Source organism: Pinus tabuliformis, chromosome 1_2 (genome assembly GCF_031772625.1).
Source record: "Pinus tabuliformis cultivar Carrire ecotype Pingquan chromosome 1_2, CPIR1, whole genome shotgun sequence".
In the NCBI taxonomy this organism is placed as follows: domain Eukaryota; kingdom Viridiplantae; phylum Streptophyta; class Pinopsida; order Pinales; family Pinaceae; genus Pinus; species Pinus tabuliformis.
The window spans coordinates 918,073,272-918,079,271 of NC_142298.1; positions in this window are offsets into that span (position 1 = coordinate 918,073,272).

A 6,000-nucleotide genomic window follows, 5' to 3' on the forward strand; every position below is an offset into this window, starting at 1 on the left:
TCTTTTGATAAGCTCTATTCAGGTTTCTAAAATCAATACAAATCCTAATATCGCCATTCCTTTTCCTGACAAGAACCATATTTGATACCCATTTTGAGTGTCTAACAAGAAAGATTATATATGTTTTTAGAAGTTTGTTCAACTTAGATTTGATTTGACTTTCAAGGTTTGGATGAATCTTTCTCAGCTTCTATTGAACTGGTTTCTCATTAGAAGTCATTGGTATAGTACGTTGAATTACAGAGGAGTCATATGTCTTGAGATCTGAATAATCCCAGGCAAAGACACTTTTTATGTTTTCAACAACTTGATGAATGATATCCTTTCTTCGGATGATAAACCAAGACCTAGATTGACATTTTGATGTTTTTCAATTGTATCAAGGTTTACCACTTCAAATCTCAAAGTAAAACTATGAGTCTTGGAGTTTGTAATCTTCTTAAATATGTCTTTCAAATCATAGAGATCTTCCATTTTGAATACAACTTTCAGAATTGGGTTTTGATATTGTTTATGGTTGATTTGCAAGTCATGCTCGTGTTCATCTATGATTTGTTCCTCATAATATCCTTTTGATGTAAGGAAATCTATTATATCAATATCATTATTAAACACTCTCCAATTTGTTACATTATCAGGAATGGATGGTCTGAAAACTAACTCTATGGAAAATCTATTTGGATTAAATTCTTCTGAAGGTATAATCCTAGATGCTGCATTGGCAAGTAAGTCAACACTTTCATTTTGTAATATGGGGATTGAAGAAATGTTAAAGGCAATGAAATAAGAAGTAAGATTCTAGGCTAAATATTGATAATGTTTGAAATGTCCAGACACACAATGGATTTTGTTTCTTACCTTTTTAGTAACTATTCCCAAGTCTCCATATACTTGCAAATACCTGACATTAAGGCCATTGGCTTTGTACAGACCTTGAATCAAAGCTTCATATTTTGTAGTATTGTTAGTGCATTGAAATTCAAGCCTGTAGGCTAACATGGTTTTCTTTCCTTGTGGGTTGATTAAGATGCATCCTGCACCTGCACCATCTTTAGACTTGGGACCATCAAAATAAAGAGTCCAGAATAGTGAATTATTTACAACTTTATCAGCTACATGTACACACTTGGAAGCATCTGTTTGTGAACAAATTTCTATCTGAGATATTACAACATTATTTAGAAAGGGAGATTGTTGAGCATTAAAGGATCCTAAGAATGACTCAGCCAAGTAGTTTCTAATAATGTTATTGGTGAAAGCTATAGTTTCATTTCTTTGCTCGAGATCAATGATTGTGTACTTCATGAATTTTTCACAGTCTACTCTAATTTGGTTAGGTTTACCATTGTGTGACAACCACATGTGAGACCAATCAGTTGCAAAGTATCCGTGTAACTTTTCAGACCAATCTCTACTTAGAATTAAACCATAAAATTCAGGGATATCAGCCACTAGAATATCAATTATTTGCGAAACTTTTGGATTAGAGGAAATTTTGATTGTAACTAATATTATTTATCCATGTACCTCTACTTTAGTTCTATGCAGTTGAACTATGTGTATAATAGATTTTTGAGGTGTAATATTCAATTTGGTGCACATAGTTCTTGGCATAATATTTGAAGAGGCTCCTGAATAAACAAGGAAATTATGGAAATTTCTGTTGAAAATCTCATAAGTAAGAAGAAATGGAGGTGTATGAGAAATAAACCTATCACCTATCAGAACTAAATCTGAGGGATTTACTTTGTTTGAAGATGAAGGAGGTTTTCCCATATCATAAGCGGCTTGAGTGACCACGATGGATGGCAGAGGGGCTACAAGAACTACTTTTAACTCTCTAAGTAGAATTTTTTGTTGTTGTTTGAGTTTAGTCAGCTCATGTAATGAAATATTTTTCTCGTCTTTTTCATATCTTCGACTATGTTATATTCTACTATATCCAAGATCACTAACATTTTGGAAGCAGTTAGAGGATCTAGTGGAATAGAATCAGTTTGAGTAGTCTTATATTTCTTACTTACTATCTTCTCCTTTACAGGAGTAGCAATTTTCTATTTCTGAATTGTTGTAGACATATCAAGAGAGTTTTTACTTCTTGTAATTATTTGCATAGCTTGTTCTTCCTCTTCAGTTGGAAGAATGAAGTCCCACATTCTGTTTAACTTGACTTCTTCTTCAATTTCAGCTTCCTCTTTGGTTGGCGAGTCTTCTTCTGTTTCCGGATCAGATTCAGCATTAGAAATAGTATTTGGTGGCTGAGATGTAGAAGAAGGATTTCTTTTAAATGAGAGAAAAGGTTTCTTGGGAGTAGATGATTCCACAACCTGTTTCTTGATTTCGACCATTTCATTGGACATGGTCTTCAACACTTTCTGAAGGCCTTCAAGGTTGAAAGGGTCCTTTGGAGTTTTCTTTTTTGAATCATCCTTGAATGTTACTTTCTTTGATTTCCTTTCATCTGTCTGTGACCTATTTTCTAAGGCAATAATTCTTCTTTCTATAGACAAAGCTTCCTTCATGTTTTCTACAAGGGTAGCCTTATTGGCTCTATCTACAAAAATTGCGATATTAGAAGGGAGGGAGGATATGTACCATTCTATTTGTACATCCATTGCAGGTTTTGAGGCAGCTAGGATTTTGTTTAGTAACTTGTTAAATATGGAGTTGAAGTCTTTGATCCTTTCATCTGAATTTGATTTTAAATTGGAAAGATCATTGATTAAGGATGCTATAGTCCTGTCATCACCAAATTTTGCAAGAAATATTTCTTGAAAAGTATCCCAGTTTCTTATTAAGCCTGCTGGAAGGGAAAAATACCAAGATCTAGGAGATCCTTGGAAAGTATAAGGAAACAGTCTGATTACAACATATTCATGTTCAACTCCATTAAGATTCATGGCTAGCATAAAGTTATTTAGATGTTCTTCAATAGGAAGACCATCATCAGGATTGTAGTTAGGTAACCATTTTTTTTGGGTTTGCTGGGAGAGCATTTGGATTAGCAACCAGTACAGCACCAATATTTTTCCAAGGTTGAGTGGGTTGATTGGCTATAACCTCAGTCAGAGACTGGGAAGATGGGAAGGCTAGTCCAGAAGTAGGTATAGATGGTGAAGAACTTACTACTGGGTTAGTACTACTAGTAGCAGTACTAGTTGAAGAAGTGGATTGTTGAGAAGAGGTGGATTGAGTAGAAGTGAATGGATGGAAAGGTGAAGTGATCTCACTGGTATCTGATTCAGATCTTGATGTGATAACTTTCTTATGTCGTGAAGGAATGGGAAACTCAAAAGGAGTTACTCCAAGCCTTTCACTTTGTAATCTAGTTAATACACCAGTTTCTCGTAATAAGGAAGTGACACTTTCTTCAGAAGCTTCGGGCCTCTCTGGTTTCTCGGCAGAAATGGATATTTGTTCCAATTTATGTATCAAAGAGTGAACTTCGGGAGACTCGGGAGTGTAATATGAAGGAAGTGGTTGTCTTAATACTTTAAGAGACGAGGGAGATGTTTCTACAATTTTAGATTTTTGATCCGGAGATTTTGAATGAGACCTAGAAGGTGTAGAAGTTATGGAGGGTTTTTGACTCTTATGAATGTTTTTTGATTGATCTTTAGGTTTATATGCCATTCATAGTCAAATTTTCCTCCTTATAGTGCCAAAATGTTGAAGCCTCATATTTCTGTTTCTCCAACATGGGGGATAACCACCCGGTCCGGACCTTAAAGACAACTCCTTTTCTGTTTGAAGTGGTGGCTCTGACTGGGGATGATGGGACCAATTTCCTAGTGTGGGTTTTAAAATGAGAGTGGGTGTTTTTCAAGATATTTCAGTAAGGATAGTGATAACTAAATGGCCTATTCTATCATGCAAATATCTAGATAACTTAATCTAATACAAACCCAGGTATTCCATGTGATATGTGATCTAAAAAGATATATGTTTGACATGTGATAATAAATATCTATCACACATTAAACATAGGTGATAATGTGTAAATATAATTTCTTTGACTAAATAGTTAGTGAAAGAAATGTATAAACTATATCGCATATATCTGATGATTATATATGAAAATAAACAATTTCAGCTGGGCATCATACAGTAGTGAAATTAACACATAACAGAAAGAACATATCTCATATACAATTCATGAAAATGAAGTGTTGTCACAAATTAAAAAGAAACAGAACTAATCATACAAGATAGAAGTACCATATGTGTGAAGTTCTACTCATTTGACCAATGACATAGATTAGCTCCTTTCTTCAGATCAAATTATCTTCCAAGTGTGAAATAGTGCACCAACAAAGGAAAATATTTTGATATTTAAAAGAAATGATCATGTTCCATAATTTCATCAAGGAATTCACAAACTTACAGAAGTGCATTCTTTGCAAATGTTTTTGATAAAATTATGGACCCTTCTCTAAATGCATGAGAAGGGTATAAATACTATTCTAACTAATGTTCAAAAATAGATTATACAAAAATTTGAGGAGGTTTCAAATAACCTTCCTCCTAACTAGTCAACTAACTCTAAAAATAAAAGTGACTTGATGAGTAGAGGTTATAATGATGACTTGCTGTCTGCTAGCTTCTCTTTTAAATCGCATATATTGGCCATCAGTTTCACTTGAGGAGGTGCCCCAAACTGTGTTCTGACCTGTCCTGCGAAAATAACATCTATGAGAGGTGGCATCATCCATTGAGTTGAATGGAGTGAGCAGTTGAGGGTCATGATTTGGTTGTGTGGCTTGACAAGGTATTGCCAATACACCTACCAATCAGTCTTTGCTAACTTTGTGATCGCTTCCCTTTGGATTTCTGTTGTTTCCTTCCAGCTTTTATGCAAGTCATTTAAATCTGGTAGTATTTTCAGGTTACCTTCTTTCACCATGTAGGTGGCATGCAAAGTAAACCTTAATATGTTCTTTGACACCCCTACTTCTCTTGCCACTGCTAATTCAACTTGCTTGATTCGCGCATCCTAATCCGTGAATAGAGTGTCCTTATGTGTCTCCTCAATCTCGGGTAGATTAGCTCTCCTTCCTTTTTTTGTTTCTTACCATTCAATGAATTCTAAGATCCTTGTATTTATAAAATTAAAGTCAGTTCATTGGTCAACCGCCTTATCCATTACCTGGTCACTAGTGATCAGATAAGGAGCAATATGCAACATTCTTTGGCAAAATTTCTCTTACTGTTTTGATAGGAGGGAATTTAGGTCTAGTGACTCTTTGATGAATTCATCGATAGTAGGGACATCTTCATATTTTTCCATGGCTTCTTTCAAATCTTGAATTTGCATGTTCTTCACAGAAATGTTTGCTTCACGGCTTATCTTTAACACTTCCATATTCTGCTACAATTGAGCGCTTTGTTCAGCAACTTGTTGGTTCACATTTTCTTTTTCAATTTGTAGCTGTTGCTCAAGCCGTACTATCTTCTCTTCCTTATCCCTTAACAAAATAGATATCTTTGTATCTTTATCCATGGTGGAATTTGCATATGCCCCCATAAACTGTGATAGTCTGGTCAAATTTTCAACTGGATTGGAACGAGTATCCTTCCAGACTATGTCCATCGGTTCATTCTTAGGTGGGATCTCGAGTGTCTTTACTCTCCTTCTTTTCATCTATCTACTTACTAAAGCCTTGTGAAGTGGGTTGTAGGACACATCTCAAGGAGGAATTTCAGTCACCTTTAGGACAATTTCTGATGTGGGCAAAGTATGAATGATTTTTGTCTGCTGCGAACTTGTCCCTTGCTCATCCATCAGCTCAGACTCTGTAATTTTCTGGGTATGTAGAGGAGTGTGATATTTCGTGGTTTCCTGGGCATTTGTTGTCTTAGGAGTGTCTTGTAGTTTTTTATTGAATTGGTCCCACTCTTGCTCCAAACTATTGCTTTTGATCTCAAAACCAGTATCTTTAGTCAGGTCACTTATGACCTGCTTTTTGGCTGACCTCCTATTGGATTCCGTTGTATTCTCAG